The sequence below is a fragment of the Vidua chalybeata genome, chromosome 14 (genome assembly GCF_026979565.1).
Source record: "Vidua chalybeata isolate OUT-0048 chromosome 14, bVidCha1 merged haplotype, whole genome shotgun sequence".
Lineage (NCBI taxonomy): Eukaryota > Metazoa > Chordata > Aves > Passeriformes > Viduidae > Vidua > Vidua chalybeata.
The window spans coordinates 17,240,331-17,259,507 of record NC_071543.1 but is presented as its reverse complement, the minus strand read 5'-3'; the positions used below and the strand labels follow the sequence as shown (position 1 = coordinate 17,259,507).

Sequence of the window (19,177 nt, the reverse complement as noted above, 5' to 3'; positions counted from 1 at the left end):
CTCAGCATTTTTGCAAAGGTCATGTAAAATATATTGCTTGAGTAGCCTTACTTTGGTCGCCAGATAAGTCATTGAGAGGCCACATGATGACAGCTGCAAAGAAAGAGTGTAATTCACTTTTATGTCTCTATGCAAGGAAATAAGAGACACAAGCCTTCCCTTCGGTGCTGGGGATGCGGGCTGTGTGGAGACTGGTGCAGGGAACAAAAAGGAACTACTTTCACCAGCCTGACAGATAAGGTTGGAGGTCTTTCTCTGCTGAAGGCCTCACCGAGTTCTGCTTTGTTTCTTCTTTGCTGTTAGAACAACAGAAAAACTCAGAGAAAAAAAATTGCAACCACATCATACCACATCTTTTGCTAGGATTTTGCCTCAGTCCCAAGTATGACTCTTATTCTCCATATACTTGTGTGAGCAGCAATTTCTTTCTCTCTCTTTTCCACATCCTCATTTAGTGAAAATGTAAAATAAAGCCCACTCGGGTTTTGGAGCACTAGCCTGGATTTTATTTCTGCTTCTCAAAAATGGAAATTCCAAGTTTTACCTTTTCTGGGAGAAATGTTTATCTCCTTTGCCCCATGCTCCATCAATGCCAGTTGATCCTGTATTTGGATTTGCTAATAACACAAACTGTGGGTCTGAGTCTCTCAGAATCCAACCCTTTGCAGCGCCCTATAATTACAGTGGCTGATCTTCTTTTTTCTAAATTATTTGTGGAAATGTTATTTTTTGGCCAAGAAACTGGCATAACATCAGGTCAAATCACTTTATGTCATACACAACAATAACTAGAAATGACACAGATGTATAAAAAGAGAAACCCTAGAGCCACAAATTGGGATGAACAATTGTCACATGTCTATATGCACCCTACTCCACTCAGGAGTGGAGACATTATACACCCATTGCAGTTTAGACTGCATTATTTCTACAAGGGTCTCCATTTCTAAATACACAGATTTTTGAGGGAGAGCCAGGCACCAGTGGTGGTTATCATCTCACAGAGGTGTTGCCAGAACCATTAAAACACAGAGCTCTGGAAGGCTCGTACTTAACAGCGGGAGGTAGAACAAACTAATTTTATTATCAACTCAGCTGTCAAGTGACAATGTTTTTTAAATGCCATGAATTATGTATTAAATACATTAATTTTTATGCTCTGCTTTGAGAGTATACTCACTCACACCCAAAGGGCAGGGCTTTGGCAGGGGCTGTGCCAGGCAGGGCAGGGGGAACTCGTGGTCCCAGCTCCCTGCTGGAGCCAGCAGCAATGATATCTATGACAATACAGGTGGCAGCTTAAAATAACTCAAATAAGATCAAAATCAGACCAGTCTTCCAGCTAGGAATTAATGAAATACCTGTCCTTGATAACAGCAAACTGAGTAATAGGAATCTGCAGAAACTGTTCATTTAAATACATTTTGTAAATGTAACAAGTTGCACTGTGCTGTTCTGTGCATCTTTAAGAGTGTCTGGGGATTTATGTCTTGCAAAATAGAAACAAACTAAGAAAGCTGAAATATATTGTGTCTTTAGCTGTACTTTACAGCACAGCTTGTGTTTAAGAAGCAGTCTAGACATGCAAAAATGCTAGAATAAACAATATTTTTTTTCATTATTTTAAATTAGCTTCTACTGGAAAGCTATAAATTTCAGAATGATGCACACTAACAGGATTGAATATCTATTCAAATATTCCAAACAAAAGATACTAAAAGGCTATTCTGTTACCTGCCACAATAAAAATAAATTTCCTTCCAACTTAATGCAATTACAAGTGATTTCCTGTAAAAGGAAAAATAAACCTTCAGGATATTTTGCAGAATATTTTACTTACTTGCAAGAAAAGTCACATCCTTTTGTTTTTATCCCCCTCCTTACTTTAGTGGCTTGTTTAACCTCTTTTAACATGTAAATATTATTAAATACTATTTAATATTCATTATAGGGCTCCAAACACCGGTTGGTCTTAAATAGATATGGTTTTATTCATTCTCCTTTCAGCTGAATTGTGTGTGCAATCAAAGAATAATCAGCTAGAGTCATGACTGAGATTTTGAATTTATGACCACCGAGGTAGAAAAGAGCTGTTTCTTCTGGAGAATTGACAGAAGTGACCATGCCAAGGTACAGAATTTTTCTCCTTGTGACTGTGCAGGGCAATACAAAAGCAGGTAGGTACCTACACTGACCATACCTGTAGCTGGAGAACAACAGGGGTGCAGTAAATCAGGTACTGATCTGGATGTTGGAAGACCCATCTTCCTTTTCTATCAGGCTTCTCTCTTCAATCTGGCTTTTGGCAAGTCTTTTAATTCCTGTGCCTGACAGGTTCTTATTTAGTGTGAAAATTAATATGTCAGTAATAGAAATATTTTAAATATTTCAGAATTTTCAAAAAACATATGCAGATATTGTTTGATATAGATCAAAAAATTCACATTCAGAAATTGAATTGATTTGATGAGTATGTTGCATGCCTAGATCTCCTTGTATTGTCTTGCTGAGAGAGCAAACACCCGTTGAAATAAAGTGCTTTTAAATCATCATCAGACCTGGATTTCTTAACATATTGAGTATGTTGTGTTCTGCAAAAGTGAAGAACACTACTCTTTAGTAACAGGATATGTTTTAGGATCCTTTTTGCCATCACCTTAATACCAGTGGTATTGGTGGTGATATAATACCAAAGAGAGATCAGTCTGATGTGTGATTTGCAGGAAATTATATTCCCTGGCTTCCCATGCTCTGTAATCCGAGTACCAAAACTGCTCACCAGAGAAGCAGAGGAACTCGTGTCCATGGTCTCACAATTCTTTGACCCTAACTTTGAAGAATTGACTCCCTCGTGGGCTAGAGAATGAAAGAATTGCTTTGCAAAGCAGAGTCTCTGAGACAAAACCTTTTCTTGGACCCCATCAAGAACTTTATTCATCCAATGCAAGTCCAAGGCAGGACTTGCAGAACAAACATCTGCTGCAGGGGCAAAGTAATAGCAGAGAATGGCCATGGATGCTTCCAGCTATGTAATGCTGCCAAGGGCTTAGTAATTCCCATTCCAGGGATTGCTGTATCTCAGCAGTCAGTGAAGCTGTTCATTTAAAAATGCTTAGGATTGTTTTGAACAGAAGAGTTATGCAGAAATGTGTGCCACTGGGATGTGGATTCCTTTCCTTCAATTTGGAGAACAAAACGTTCAGTATTAAGGTTTTCACAGGATTATGTAACATTCCAGACCTTCCTTCCACAGCAGGGTCATGGAATGGGTTGTTGACGAGAACACCGCGGTATCAGTATGGACGTGTGGGTCGGCGTCGTAGGGCATTATGTTCACTCAGTTCAGCTTTGGTTATTATGTGTGCACTCTCAAGCCTGCTTCCTGAAAAAGACTTTTTGCCAATCGAAGTCTAGAATTGCATGTAGGTATTATTTTTTCATCAAAATTACACCTGTTGCTAACGCTCATGACCATGGCTCGTCAGGATTCCCAACGAAACAGAAGGGAGGAAGGCTCCTCGCATCAGAATGCTTTGCCTATTTCTCAAAGCGGTGTTTGTTGGTCAGTACCTTGCCCCAGTGCTCGCTGTTGAACGCGCTGACGATGGCACAGGCGTTAGAAAATCTTTATTTTGGCGGTGCGGCGTTTCTCCCGTGAGGAGCTGAGGCCTGCTCCCGGAGCTGGCTGCATTTCCCACAGCGGCGCCGCTAGAGGGCGCCCCAGGCAGCGCTACTCCCTCACGGCCTCCAACAGCTTCGCAACTAAAAAATCACCAAAAAAAAAGGCCCTTTTTAGCGTCAAACTGGGGGAAAAAACCCAAAATACGCGGTATTTTTCATCGCTACAACTTAATTTCGCTGCCTGGTTACTGATTATTTGGGAGGCTGCTTTAACCTTGCAAGCCGCCTGACACAAGTCGTGATAGAAGTGTTGAGGTAACAACCTCAACAAAGCACCCAGGGAAACGTCCCTCAGAAGGCTTCCAATTAAGAGATCTCTCAATTAGTGTCAAAAAATAAAATAAAAAAAAAGGTTATATACTCACAGGGATTTGAGAGTAAACAGAAAAAAGTAAAAAACAGCTTAAAATGCATTGATCAGTTTTTGTCAAGACTTAAGGCACCTGTGTCTAATTAAGCTTAGCCTAGGTCTCCTTTGCTTTTGAGTTTAAAATCTAGATTTCAGTGCAGTAGAAGATAATTCATTTTATTCAAGTTTTATATAGCATTTTTCTTGTTGTGAAAGAAAGAAAATCCCTGCTGGGAAAAACAAACAAACAAACAAAAAAAACACCTTTGCTGTCCTAAACCTTTTCTATGCTGAAACCAAGTTGTTAGCTCACATAATTTCTCAGACTGAAGAATTTGAAAGGAAAACCAAAACAGATTAAAATATTTTTCTTATGCTTACTCCTAGTAATACTGAAATACAATGAAATAATACACAGAACTGGACCATGACAGTTTGCAGATAATGCATTTGATGTATAATAAGACAATTGACAACTACATATTTTATTGTTTTTTTGCAACACATGGTTATTATTTTTCGTAACTAGTAGCTATGGATATAGCCTAGAGGCCTCAAATTTCCATTTAGCTAGCAAAATTAGCGTGTACTCCGTTCCAGAGTGTCATAATAAATATAATTTAAAGAAGCGAGCAACTTTGTAGTTGTGGTACTTAGTGGTGAGGCAGAGCTTGCTTCAAAAGATGGCTGCTTATGGTATTTGACAAGAACATGACTCCAAAAATATACAGGTGACATTTTCTTTAATGTCTTAGATATTCAGTTTAAAAATAGATATAATTGGTTGCACCACCATGGCAGTTACGGCTTTGGTCATGGTAATAAAAGCTGTAGTTGACCTGGTGCAAGGCAGATTTATGTGAGTGAGATTTCACCCCCCTGAACTCTTACAACTGCTTTTAAAATAATCTTAATCAATTAATATTATGTTTTGACATTTTAACTGTATCAGTATAAATTGCAAAACTTGGGCACAAAACCACCCTAAATTTCATGAACTTCCTCTGAAACAAAACTAAAAAATGAAAGCAGAATTAGGGAGGGCCAGGATAAATCATCGCTGCTGTTCAAAATTGTTTGGCAAAGAAATTAGAAATCAAGGGATTGGCAAAAATGTATTAATCTCATACATGGTCCAAGTCCAATAAATCTTTATGCATTTAAAGCATACACTCCTAGAGAATATACTTCTGCAAGTATTTTGCATTACATGCTGCTAGGTTTTTTTTGCTAATATTCTTACTTGTGTTCTCTGGAAACATTTTAAAGTGAGTTTTCAAGACCACACCTTTCAGGGTATGATCACAAATGAGGTCATTAAGATTTTTGAAGATATTTTCATTTTTCTATAGCATGTAAACTCATGAACCAAAATAACCTTTTCTGTTATATTGTGAAGTTTGATTAACCTAAGTACACCAGAATATTTATAATTTTATTTATGTTTTTATACTACATTAGTTTTAGATTATTGAAGGAACATAATTTGATCCAATAGTATAAAATAATATATATCCAATAATATATGTAATATAGTAGGTCATAATTTGAGAGAAAGAATAATTTTATTGTCTGATAAGGCAGAAGCCAGGTTCTGTGTCCAGGCCAAGAAGGATCCTTGGGCACAACCCTGAAAAAATTGCCTCTGCTTCAGTTTCCAAGTTAATCTGCATGAATAAAATTTTCAAATAATCCAGATATATTGATCCTCATCTTCATTGTCATCATTATCATTATCAAGAGCATCAAATAAAGAACTCAGGGTTAGGGTTAGGGTTAGGGGTTAGGGTGCCTGTCTCCTCAGGGTAGCTGAGATCTTTATTACTGTATTTGTTCTGAGCACCTCTATTTCAGTTACTGAACTTTTGCTATCTTGAACACATATTTTGGATTCTTTGTCAGGAATAAATTTTTATGTTTGTGTTCTTTACATTAATTTTGTAGAGAAGAGAGCTACTGAACAAAAGTCACTGCCATGGTTTTGATAAGTTTTCTTTGTGTGCCTCAAATAAATGAAAAGGCAGGGTAAGGCCAAGTAGAAAAAAGCTGCTCTTCCTTCACAACATTTCCACACGGTGACCGGAATTGCTGGAACCATAAAGAGGGGACTCAGAGTCACTCACAAGTTATTGAAGCTTAACAAGTTAATCCATCATCTGACCCGAGCAGGTGGCCAAGTCAGTGCCCTCTGCCCGTGGCAAGGGCCTGGTGACTCCATCACCTTAAACTTGGCACCGCTGTCCTGTCCTGTGTCCCCAGGGGCTGGGCACACGGGCAGGAGCTGCCATGGGTTAGCTGGTGCTGTGCCTCCATGCATTGCTCTTGTAGTCACTTGTAGCCTGAACCCCTGCCTATAGAGACAGATTTCTGTCATAAAATTCCCTGCACAGACAAGACCAGCTTTTGGCTTTATCATTATTTCAATCACTTTACTGTAGATCCAATTACACAGGTATAAAATGTTTCTACTGGCGTACCCTGGCATCAGTACAACAGCAGTTAAAGAGATAACTCTAGGACTGGGAGAGATGTGTGAATAACAACAGCTGATCAACAGCCATGCTGATAAAATTTAAATGAGATCAAGCCTAAATCTTATCCTACACTGATAATAGGAATGTCTGTTATATGTCAGACTTACTGGGCGTAAGAGGAGAGTAAGGCCAGAAGCTGATCTCGATAAAACCTCCCTCAGGTTCTCGGGAGTTATCCTTTAATACAAGCCAGAGCTACCCAGGTTTCCAGCTGCACCGTGGGCAGTTGTGTCCTAATGAAAAACCACGCAGGCATGGCAGCAGTAAATGCCAGATTGATGGTTACCACCTGAGCATATACATTATGGCACTGTCTAACTTATTTTAAGTGCACATTGCCTTGTTTTACAATTCCCACAGTGCTCTGCACTGTTTCAGTATGTAAAACAGAGAAATAGACTGTAGATCTCTTTAGAGAATATTGTTTTCTCCTGACCACAGCCATGGGTCACGATATAAAAAGGCAAAGGCAATTTACTGTGGTCTTTCTGCACTTCTGCTTCTAATCATTTGCTTGTACCATGTTGCAAATGAAGAGCAGAGTCTGTGGTCTATGCTAGACCTGAAATAAAAATGTTTCACATTGCTCTATGAAGGAAAAAAAGCTCAACCTGCAATCTGTATTGTCATGCAGTTCAGGGCTTTTTCCAGCCATAGTTAAACAAAATGGTTTGTCTGAACTGAAAATAAAGTATCCGTTGCTGTTGATATGTCTGCCAAATTTAAATCATGACATAAACCAAAGTCGACAGCATAAGCCACTCGAACAAGGCCTCAGGGATTCCAAAATGTGCCTTAATATTTATTTTTCATACTTGATTGCAGGTTATGCACAGGTAAGTGTAGTGCTGCCCTGAGGGTTTTAAGTGTAACGTAGTCAACCATGATAATACCTTCAGTATCTCGGAAGACAGTTCTCACAATGACTAATAGGAAATGAAAGCAAAGCTGAGTGTTTTTTCAGACTAGTTTTAAGTTTCCTCTGGAGTTATTTGATAGATTTGTAGAACATTTTCAGTATTTGCCTATTAATAAGACAAAACCAAGTATCACCTCATTTGTGACATTCTGTGTTCCAGCACCGAAAATCCCCCTAACATTAACTTGCTTTTACAGTCCTGTAATACATGAGCAATTGCTGTCTTCCTCTCTATCTACTATTTCCTCCAGTCATTTGGACTGATATTTACCAGTCATTTCCTCAAAAATGAATCACTAACCACTGACACGGACATGTATGAGTGACAAAAACAAATGAGCCTGAATTAGTCTTGTTCAGGCACTCCCATTCATTTTAACATTGCTCTCTTGCTGGTGGGACATCTAAGAACTAGCCATACAAAGACTGTGTCCTCACAGACAGTTATTTTAGCCTTAATAATTTTAAATATTGGATTGGAAGATGCTTGTCCATATTACTTACACATGTGCAGAACCAGATCAGTGCCTCAGAAGAAAACTTCAGAATCACCAGCTCTAGCTGCTTCCTCTTGTTCTACAGAGCTACATTTGCCTTAGCAGGGAGCAAATTTCAAGCAGCTTCATGTTGCTAGAATAGCAAGGACACAAAAAATGTACTACTAGAGTCAATTTTATCTCTGACAGAAAAAAAAGGTAAAGGGTAAAGTTTCTCATTGGATGCTGCACAGTTTGTCACTGGAAGTTATACTTGAATGAGATCAACAGAAAATCGTCATGTGAGTGAAGAATCACAAAACATAATGCTGTATCTTTAATACCTGTTCCTCTTTGAGGCTTATTTTCCCTTCTTTTGGCATTAATAGCAAAGAAATCTCTGGAAATGCACAGGCGGAGAAGTGAGACTCACAGGAAAGGAGCAGTGATGTCCTCTTTGCCGTAAGCAACTCTGCTGTCACAGGGTATTCACAGGTCCTGTTCTTCCTCTCCTGCTACTGGGTAGACTTGTATTTTTACTTTGGAGTCTTCTTCATTGTCACTTCATCTTAAAATCTGGCTGCTACCAAAACAGCTCCTTCTGTCATTTGTTTTAACACCCATGTTGATCAGGAAGCCAAGTTCTACTTGAAAATATGGGATAATAATTCAAATCATTGTGGTTATGATCTCTGCATTGTGATTGTCTTCTTGGCTGTAAGAGGCTTTATCACAATTCAGTGTTCATTTTGGAGGTACTGTCTTGTGACAATGGGGGCAGTTCCTTTCCCTTTATCATCATCCTAGCCGTGTCAATGGATTAAATATTAAACCATAGAAAATACAGACCTTATTCTATTGTGGTGTTTCAAGACTACTGTTGGATTCATTAGTTATGGAAAAAATCCAAATTTTTACTCTTGGTTTTCTTGCTTTCTAAAAGCAGAGTGCATGCATGTGTAAATCAAGAATTAGTGTTGGAAGTTTCTGTGGGTTATGAAGCTGTTCGCCTCAAGAGACTTCAGTGACATTGTACTAAACCGAAAACCAGAGCTAGAGTGCTTAGTTCTGTCACTAGGGGCCCTGAAATGTACTTAGGACCTTTCTCATAGTGTAATACTCACATTTTTAATTTATGTTGCACAGGAAGAAAGTCAAAATCTTACTTCCTTTGCATTTTCCTCCTCCTCTTGTTTCTCTGTCACCATGGAGGCCAGCTATGGTACCATGACCAACATACAACTACCATGTGTACATGGTAGTTCTTTCTATTTTCTTTAAACTATGTGCAACAAGATTTTTATATGCTGGAGCTTCATTTGGAGCCTATGTTGTTCTGTAAACCAGTAGAAGCTTTAAATTACACTCCTTTGTAAATGAGGTTTATGAAGTTGTTATTCAGAGTTTACAACTTTATTCTTCTTTTTGATTATTGTTAATGAGAACTTTGGCTCTCATTGTTTCTTTGTCCATTACCTTGAAGAACCATAAAGTTTTAGACTCTTACAGAAGAGAAACGAGCATCTTCTGTTTCTTATTTTGCACCTTTTTCAAACCTGGAATTGTTCTTTTCAATTATCTCTAACTTTAAAAACACTTTCCTGTTCCAGCCTGTAATTTTGCTCATGGTGAGGGAGATGCCATTACCTAAACCAAATTTGGCTTGACCTGGCAGACCATGGACCTCTCTCCACAGACCAGTGCAGCAGAGTGCGGAGTTCCCTCACGCAGTGTGGCTTCATCAAAAAAATCTGCAGCTGGGCAGATTGGCTCTGCCTTTCTAACTGGGCTGATATGATTGTATTCAGCCTCTCTAACATGATTCTCATGCTTTTAGGTTTTATTTTTAGGCTGTGAGAACTCCTTTGCAACATTCCAGGGTTAAATTCACAGTGACCATGTTTTGTGACAACGAGAATGCTCTGCTGTGGTAGAAACCTTTCCTAACTCCTCTCTGCCATCATGGCTGAATCCAGCCTTGCACTGTTTCCACTTTATGTTCTATTAAAGTCATTAAATATGTTCTTTTGGCGCTATGAGAGTGACCATGAAATCTAGCCTGCAAGAGAGTGGTGAATCCAAATGCTTCCCAGAATAAAAAAAGATGATTGCAAGTGAGTTGCAAACCTCAGTTTCAAGTAATAATGGTTTTTATTTCCTGTCCCAAGCAGCCAGTCCCTTACATGTGCTGACTGCAGGCACCAGTGACAAATTCCTGCAAATAAATCTCATCACTGGGCACCTTCTACTTTGCACCAAGCCCAAAATGCATTAATGCACTATTACTGGCTATTTAAACATGGGAGGTAAAAAGCATTCCACAGAATTAATTTCCTCTCTTTCATGAGAGGGATATAGTGCATTAACTGATTTGACAGCAGAGTGAGCCTCTTTTCTAACATGGTCACTCACTAGGCAGGCTTTCCACAGGGCATGGGAGCTGAAGTAAACAATAACTTACATAAAAGGAAAGTCTCTAGTGCTCTGCTGTGCTGATGCTTGTAGAGAAAGGAAAAAAAAAACAAACAACTAACTAACATTTCATTGCATGTTGAAAAGAAAGTGTAAGCATTCTGTTTCAAAAGCTTTAAAGCATAATTGAAATTCAACATGCAGATTTCTGTGTTATTACACTGCTGCATGCACTAGCTCATTTGCTGAGCAGCCAGCATTTTAAACCACACACCGCAAGAACTTTGTGCTGGTACAATAACAACGTAGAAAAATTAGGATGACACCACCAGTATGCTCAGCCCCATAAACATTCCTCAGCTGAAACAAGAACTACAGGGCAGTGCTAGCCTATGTATTATGAGACCAGAATATTTCTGCTTCCATGTGCAGATGGAGCACAGATCACTAGTGTGCTGACAAGCTGAACTCCAAACAAAGAGATAAGCTACATATGTACTGGCAGGTAAGCTCACTGATCTTTTTAACCCAGTGAACATCTGATGTGATGTGAGATTCGCTAAATTGTAGATTGCAAATCAAGGTCAGACTGAAGGGTGACTTCGTATTTTGTAGCATTCTCCCTGCTTCACTGACTGAAAGCAATTGTGAATTCCAGAATGCTTTTTGCTCTTTTAATCTGATAGTAATTTGAAAATGTATTTGACTACAGAACTAAGTGTATCTAAACTCAAACAGGCAGGAACTGTTAGAAAAAAGAGTCAAAGAAAAGTAATTTTATGCCTACGCTATCACAGTGCTGCTGCTGCACACAAAGGCCAGTGTCAGAATTGAGGTACCATGTCCATGGCTAAGGGGGCCAAGAGGCTGAGCTGGCACTGGAATTCTCCCTTCCTTTTTCTGATTACAGTCCCAGCAAAGAGTTGCATTGGGCTGAGAATGTGTGACTGGAGCTCCCCTTTGCTCTGGGAGATGGATGACGCTGGCAGAGCAGTCCAAAGCCACAGAGCACAGGGAGAATCTGGGTCACTGTGCAATGTGTTCACTGTGCCAAATCATAACAGTAGTGAAGCACTCAGACCACTAACCTAAAAAGGAGCTTCTGGTTGCTGAATTCACGTCTTAAATATACAGAACAACTTTTATTGACATTGTAAGGTAGATTTGGTTTTGTTCTCAGAATAAGTCATGTTAAATGAAAGTGTGTACAGAGGATCAGTGTGTGAGAAAACAGTATTTACACACACGGATGTGTATTTACACTCATTGAGGTTTTTACCATTCATGGCATACTGCAGGATTCACTGTCACCGAGAGCACTCAATGAAACGCCTGTTCTCCGAATCAGTCCCCCATTTATCTACTAAATCTTTCCATTTCATCCCATCTAAAGAACCATCCGTAAGTAGAAAATATAATCTATACATTGAGGCGAGGAATACATTAGCTCTGTAATAAGGATGTGAAAGAAAACGTGCTCTTGGATTATAGCTGTATTTGTCTATAACTGTAGATCATTTGCAAGGCAGGCTGAGTGAAAATAAAAGATTCCCTGGCAACCCTCTCCGTCTCCAAATGCCTGCTCAGGCAGAAAAAAACAACCACCCTACATACATATTCCAATGAGCCACTGCGGGGCAGTAACAACAACAAAAACATTCCTCAGCAAAAACAAGGGGCTTTGAACAGCCACTTCGCCTTCTCTGAGCAAAGGACACAAAGAAACTGTTCTTCGAAGAAAAGCCGAACATTAGGATTTCCATTCTTACATTGCAAAATGTTATTAGTCTTTTTGGGAAGCGTATTATAGCTGTGCTTAGCTTCAGCTCCTCCCCCAGAGACGCTGGCAAACAGCGATTTTGAAGCTGTTACTCAGTTCTAAAGCGATGAATAGAGGGGTTGTGTGAGATATCCAAGACTCTAAGACACTATCTGGATTTTCTGTGTATGCATAAACTCTTTTCTACCTGAGGGCTAGGTAAATAAGTTCTTTTCAAGTGATTATTCTCTGTGCAGGATTTTTCCCTTGTAAGGTATAGAAACCCCTGAAGATTAGGTATTTTTGTGATGCTTTTGTTCCTCTCAGGGCAAAATCTTCCATGAACAGAAGTTATTGCAAAAAAAATTATTTTATATCTTAAGGGTAAAATAATAGACTTTGTTCAGTTTTGGATGTAGCTTGGAATCAAAATTGCTGAGCTGCTTTGTAGCCAACATTTCACATCTAGAGGTTCAAAATTAGATCAATAGTTTTGTCTTCCTTTCCTCTACCCCCGCCATTCTATAGGTTTAATAATATCAATGGAATATGAAGAAATTCACTGTTATTTCTTCTTTGCATAGTACCAAAAGTGAGGGGGAAAAGCCTATTTAAAGATCTGTAATTACAATTTGAATTTTCTATAAATACAAAACTTCCTGTAACAGCCATTCCAAATAGATATTGCCCTTTAGAGCTGCAGAATTTTTTTACCAGATTAGTAACGCATGCTGCAATACAGATTCTATGAAAAGTCCAAGTATTATGCTAGAACTGAAGTGTGAGAAAACGAGGATCAAGACACACAGAGAGCTGAATTACAGCCATGGCTCTTCAGTTACACTTTGAAGATCATTTCCATTTTGATCTCAAATCTTACTCATAAGTAATTAACATTTGGGGATGCATGACAGATGGTCTGTGCCACCTTGTCTTTTTGGGCAGTCTTTTCTTGTCTTGGCTTTTCAATACATATTCCAGACCTAAAATAATTTTTTTCTGGGGGGGGTGGGAAATGAGCTAAATGAACTTACTTTGGCTTGCAGACAGCAATATGAAAAAGTTGAAAGCTTCTTCTACTTTTCAAACATTCTTCCAAATTAACGTTTATTTATTTTTATATTTTAAAATATTTATCATATCTATAGGTTGTCAGATCCAGAGTAACCTTAATTTTTAAAGACAATAAGGCTATGAATGTAATCTAAGAATCACCAGGAACATTATTGCAAGTACTTCTCTTCATATATCCCAATTGATGAATCTTGGAGCTGATCCTACAGATACTCCAGGGCATGAAACTGTCATCTCATCAGCAAACTGGAGAACCCTTAGTGATGTTCCTTGGATTTACAGCATTCAGGATTCTCATGTTTACCTTTATCTTCACAGTTTGCTTTGCTTTACTTTTTCATTAAATAGAAACATCATGAAAAATTAAGAAGAAAAAAGGTCTTTGGAAGTTTTATTAATTTAAAGTTATCTCAGGGACTAGGCAGCCAGCTGAATTTTCAATCAGAAGATCTGTGAGTGCTCATTACTAAGCCTGCAAGGTGGCATTAAGCATCATCTTCAAATTTAAGCTTCCCATCAGTTCTTAGAATTGCAGTAAAATTCCCGTGTTTATTCTAAAAGTGGATAACGTGCTTATGATGATCAGATCCAACAGTTTTGCCTCAGAGGAAAGAGGTAAAAAACAACAAAAAGTTAGCAAGTTCAAAAATACATGTTCACCCTTATTAACCTTGAAGAATCAGACATAAATTGTGGGAGGATCTTGTAGATTTGGGGAGAAGGGAGCAGGGTTTAGACTCATCCTGGTTACTGTCTTAAACCTCCATTTTAATCTCTTTGATTACCTTCTACTGACCAGCTTGTACGAGAAAAGATGGGAATGAAATAAGAAAAGTAAAAAATATCATCAAACTTCAGAATCTTGCTTGCTAGTTATTGGTTTGCCTTTACACACTCTGGGAACAAATCTGTGCTGGCAACCCTGATTAAATGCAGCAGGTACAAAGTGTAAGTGGCAGTTAAAACCTTGTTGAACACTGCAATGATGCTGCATTTCCTGACTTGGAAGGTTGTTCATGCAGCCTGCTCAGCCGGGATGTTCATCCGGCCCGTTTGCCGTTTATGAGACATTGTGTTAGCATTGAATTAGCTTATAGATTGTTTTAATATGACTTGGAGCAGTAGGGTGTATAATTGTTTGAATGTTTCTTTCCACTGACTGCACAGCATTACTTCTTTCTGCACCTGAGAAGGCTTTTTCCTCCACCTGAACACTTAACAAGCAAATTTCCAGATATTCAGAAGCGAATGCAAACAATTTAGAACAAATCTTGTTCCTGCGATTAGGGCCTCAAATGAAATCCTACCAAACAGAGCCAATACAGCTGAGGATTTTTTCTTTTTTTTTTTTTTTTTTCTTTTTTTTTTTTTTTTGTTAATATTTTCTCTTCTTTTCAGTTTTTTGGGGGTTTTTTTTTGTGGGTTTTTTTGTTTGTTTTTGGAGTTTTTTTGTGTTTGTTTTTTTTTTTTTTCCTTCAGGAAGGTATTGCATCATGACGCCCTTCTTTTTCTTAATTCCTGGTTTTTGAAGAGAAAAATAGCTTTAAACCCTCTATACAGTAAAGTCTGTACATACAAAGTATATGAAGACTTAGTGGAAAGCTTAGCTCTTTTGTACCATTTAATGTTTGTAGCTTTTTGTACCATTTAACATTTGTTAGTCTGACATTTATTTTCTGCCACAGGGTTTGGATACTGTGTCATATTGTTGATGTTATGAGTTAAATTTCCTATTAATCCCTAAGTGGACTTTAGCAGTGAAACCCAGGCTTGGGAATCTCTATGAAACTGTGCTTTGAATTGCCTACACATATACAGTGCACAAAGTAATCCCATCAATCATAGTGGTGTCTGTTAAATACCATTATGTGACTTAATTAATGTCTGCCTAGCATTTTCAGATTCATAAGCAGTCAAAAACATTACCATGATGTTCTTAACAGCTGCTAAATTTCTTTTATAAGCCAGAAATAAAACACAGAGTAAAGGTGGTCAGACGGGTTGGCAATTAATTGGAAAATCACCAAAGAGTACATGGTGAGGGAAGCAATTACTATAAAATGCAGAAATGAGAAAATGCAGCCATTAGGGATATCGGGTATTAAACCTTCAAAGGAATGTAAATATTTAATTTTTTTTTTAATTATTTTTGTATAATGCATTAGCTTGCAATGAATGTGGCACGTAATGCATGTAAAAGTACTCCTTGGTCAGCAAGGGAGGCAGCACAATGCCAAACATTAAACCTTACGTGAAAAGCATATTTATACTGAGCTGACTGATGAGATGACAGCATGTTTATATTGTTCTAAATATAAAGCACTGTGTACTTTTATTTACAGGCTTTTTTGGGGAAAGTCATTCCATTTAACAGCCTTGAATTTTGGTCAACTAAATGGACGTGCCACGAATGGACTGCATGAGTGACATTAGAAGACCAAGTAAAGTAATTAGCAACAATGACAATTACAGATAATTTTTATTTAAAGTTTGCAATATACTAAGGGTTGCAATACTCTTGGATGAGGCCTAATGTGATATTTTTTATATAGGTGGATGAAGGTTGAAGTAACCTGACCAAGGGCTCCCTAAAAGATCCTTAGAGAATCACAGAACCACAGAATGGTTTGGGTTGGAAGGAACCTTAAAGATCATCTGATTCCAGCCCTCTGCCATGGGCAGGGACACCTTCCACTATCCCAGCGTGCTCAGAGCTTCATCCAACCTGACCTTGGACACTTCCAGGGGTAGGGCAGCTGCAGCTTCTCTGGGCACCCTGTGCCAGGGCCTCATCACCTCACTGTGAATAATTGTTTTCCTAATATCCAATCTAAACCTTCTGTCTGTCAGTTTGAAGCCATTCCCTCTTGTTCTGGCACTCCATTCCCTTATAAAAAATCTCTCTGTATAAACTTGGATGATACTCCCATGTATAAGACATAATAAAAGCATACAAACCAAGCAAATGCTATTACAAATGAAAGAAAGCTCACTTCTCATTCCAAATTTAGGAGCAAAACCTATGTCAGATTCAAAAAAAAAACACCAGGTAAATCCCTCATGCGGAGTTCTGTGATGATTGGTAATATACAACAGTGAAATGTTAGCAGTGGTGACAAACATCCCAAATGCCACTGTAATTGCCACCCTTTGGCATCACTTTGGAATGAAGAGCCCAGGAAGCTGGGCATTAAAAAGTGGTGCCTGTGCAACTCAAACTTTTAGTTTGTACAATTTGCTAAGAAATGTATCATGCACACCAAGCACTGAATTACTCAGTAATGCTGAGGAAGAGAATGCAGCTCTCACATAATACCAGTGCCTCACTTTGGTAAGTGACAATACCAGTGCCTCACACTTTCCCCTCTGAAGAACTTGCAAGCAAAGCAGGTGGGGAGCAGGACAGGAAACAGGCCCAGAGTGACCTGCTTGGGCCACACATGGCAGAACAAGAGCAACACAGACTCAGGCCCTCTGCTCCAGCTTGTACATCAAACACTGTGTCATGTTCTTAGCCACTGGGAGGTTTATTACTATGAGAATACTACATGGTTACAGGTACTCGTAAGTGCCCAGCAGCATTTGGGATCCATTGTGTCTGGTACTTGCCACTGAAAAACTGCCCAGGAGAGTTCCTTGGTTTTGTTTTTTTTTTCAGAAACCTATCGCTGACTCAAGGGAATTGATATCAAAAGAGGTTAGAAAATGGTTTATTGGAAAATGTAGTTCTTGTCCAGTGAACTCGGCAGCTACACTTTTATTAGGCTAACATAAGAGGTGTGCACAGTTCTGGAGTCCCTCAAAGGTCCCTTCATCACTTATCATCTTCCATTCTTGTCAAAGAAGCACTGAGATCTCCAAATCATGTACCAGCCAAAGTTTCTCTTCCCCCCAATCTAAAAAAGGTCTCTTTATAGCAAAAATGCTGCTGCCTCTCTCACTCTCTGTGAAAAAATTCTGCTACAACTCCACTATGGAAAAGGATCTTAAAAGCAATGGCACTAAGGAGAGCTGTTTGCTTCTGCCAGTTGATTTTGTGAAGGAGGTCTACATATGTGTGTCTGTAGGCACAAATTAAAAATAAAACCTGCCATTGCATCAAAAGCTGTATTTCTATTTGATTCCTTAAAACGTGCTCTATGTTAAACAGTTATGAAAAATAATGCAAATGACAGGACAGCAAAGACAGTCTTTTCTAAATAAACAAGCCCAATTTCAGAGAAAAAGAGAGGGATGCTCAAGAACGATTTAAACACACTTGAGATCCTCTTAGTAAGAGGAGGAGGCAGTGCTGGAACTTAAGCAAAAGCATGCAAGCAGCATGGAGAGAATGAAAATGTAGAGTAAGGACAAATGGGACCAGTAGGACAGATAGTAAATGAATGGAGTAGGAACTAGGATACAAGACAGATGTGGAGGACAAGACAGATGGCAAGGTACAATAAGTACAGCAAGGAGCAAAAAATAATAATTTGATCATAGTATCTTCCAGTAAAGAAAAATCTAGGGTTACACTGCCAAGGGACATATTTTGCAAAGAATTGTACTTAAAATTCTGCTCATGCAGGTAGCTGTGTGATCAGCTTTGCTTGCACTGTAAGGCTGCACAGGCTAATACTTAAAAAAACACATCACTACACTAAATACTACTGCATTTTATTGATGATATGTAATGAAAAACTGGGTGAAAACTCACAACTCATTACTGCTTTGAAGTAACAGTAAAATTTTGTCATAAACTGTTAACTTCTTCTTTGGCTTTCTGTGTGACAGTACGTCTGAAGCAGAGTGCTGTGCATGGAATTGGGACAGGAACACTTCGCTGTTTGGTGTCACTTGAGCCCTGGATCTCATCTGTGGCTGTGGCAGAGCGACAGGAAAACAAAGAGAGAATTCTGGCTGGCTGGGCTGGTGTGAAGATCCCTGCCATGGGGCTGAGCTGAAGGTGTGCAAGGAGAAGGGAGCAGGAGCAGAGTGAGAAGCCAGCTGTGAACAGCACTGCTCTCTTCTGCTGCTGAACGAGCTCTTCTAGAAAATGTCAAAGAACATCCTCATCATCCAAAACCATTTTTAAAATGATTGCTAATATGGCTCAATTATGCTTTCTTTCCCTGCACCCATGTGTTTAAATGTGAAAGAAAATGGTGAGAGTGACTGCTAAAGATGCCTGATAGTGCATATTTGCTTGGAAGTATATTTTCATATCAAGCAAATGTCAGTGCAAACACCTGCAATCTGCATTGCTTGTAACTGTAAGAAACAAATGCAAGTTGGTTCACCACCACCATTCTGAATAAAGCTCCTGCTGCTCTGTGGCTGTTACTATGTGTATTTCTGCACTTCAAAATGTGAAAGAAAGCACATTGATTATTAAAAGCATCGCTCCTTGTTCCCCCCAAAAATGAAGTAAATACTAATTTATGGTCTTCATGAAGAACAAACTGAATTACAATGGATTTTGAAGGGAATGTTCTGTCAAAATTCACTGTTTCTTTACAAGTAATTTGGTTAACACATAATTTCCAAGTAAGTGCAGAAACAAATTAAAACATGATGCTGTGAGTAAGACACTGAAATCAATTTAAAGATTATTGCAGGCACCACGACTTTGTACTTTTATTTTTTTGTCTCTCTCTTTAGAGATGACAACCTAAGATCAGGCATGTTAATGAGCAGAGGAGGAGAAGGGTTTGTGCTGAGCTTAGACCAGAAGCATATTAAATCTGTATTCATTCCCTTCTCTGTTGGCTGACACATTTGTGTAGAAAAGAAAATCCTCACATCTCTGCTCTGTGCCCGAGAAATGTGGAAAAGACAGGAGCTGCCCAACCTTTGCTCCGTCCTTTGAGCCTGCAGTGAGCAACTGAAGGGCTGCCACAGAGGTATGGATTTGTCTCCCAGTAATTTCATGTCACACTTTGTCCCTGAAAATGAAAAACCTACTGGTATTTCTGAGCAGATGACAGGTCTGGT

General features: G+C 38.8%; 1 long non-coding RNA gene across 1 annotated transcript; it reads left to right on the top strand.

Annotated features, from left to right (window-relative positions):
- The first annotated feature begins 1,679 nt into the window (after nt 1-1,679).
- LOC128795204 (uncharacterized) lies at nt 1,680-18,519 on the top strand. The gene is made up of 3 exons (XR_008433433.1): nt 1,680-2,130; nt 15,547-15,650; nt 17,978-18,519. It is a non-coding gene; the product is annotated as an uncharacterized LOC128795204 (long non-coding RNA).
- Nucleotides 18,520-19,177: the final 658 nt, after the last annotated feature.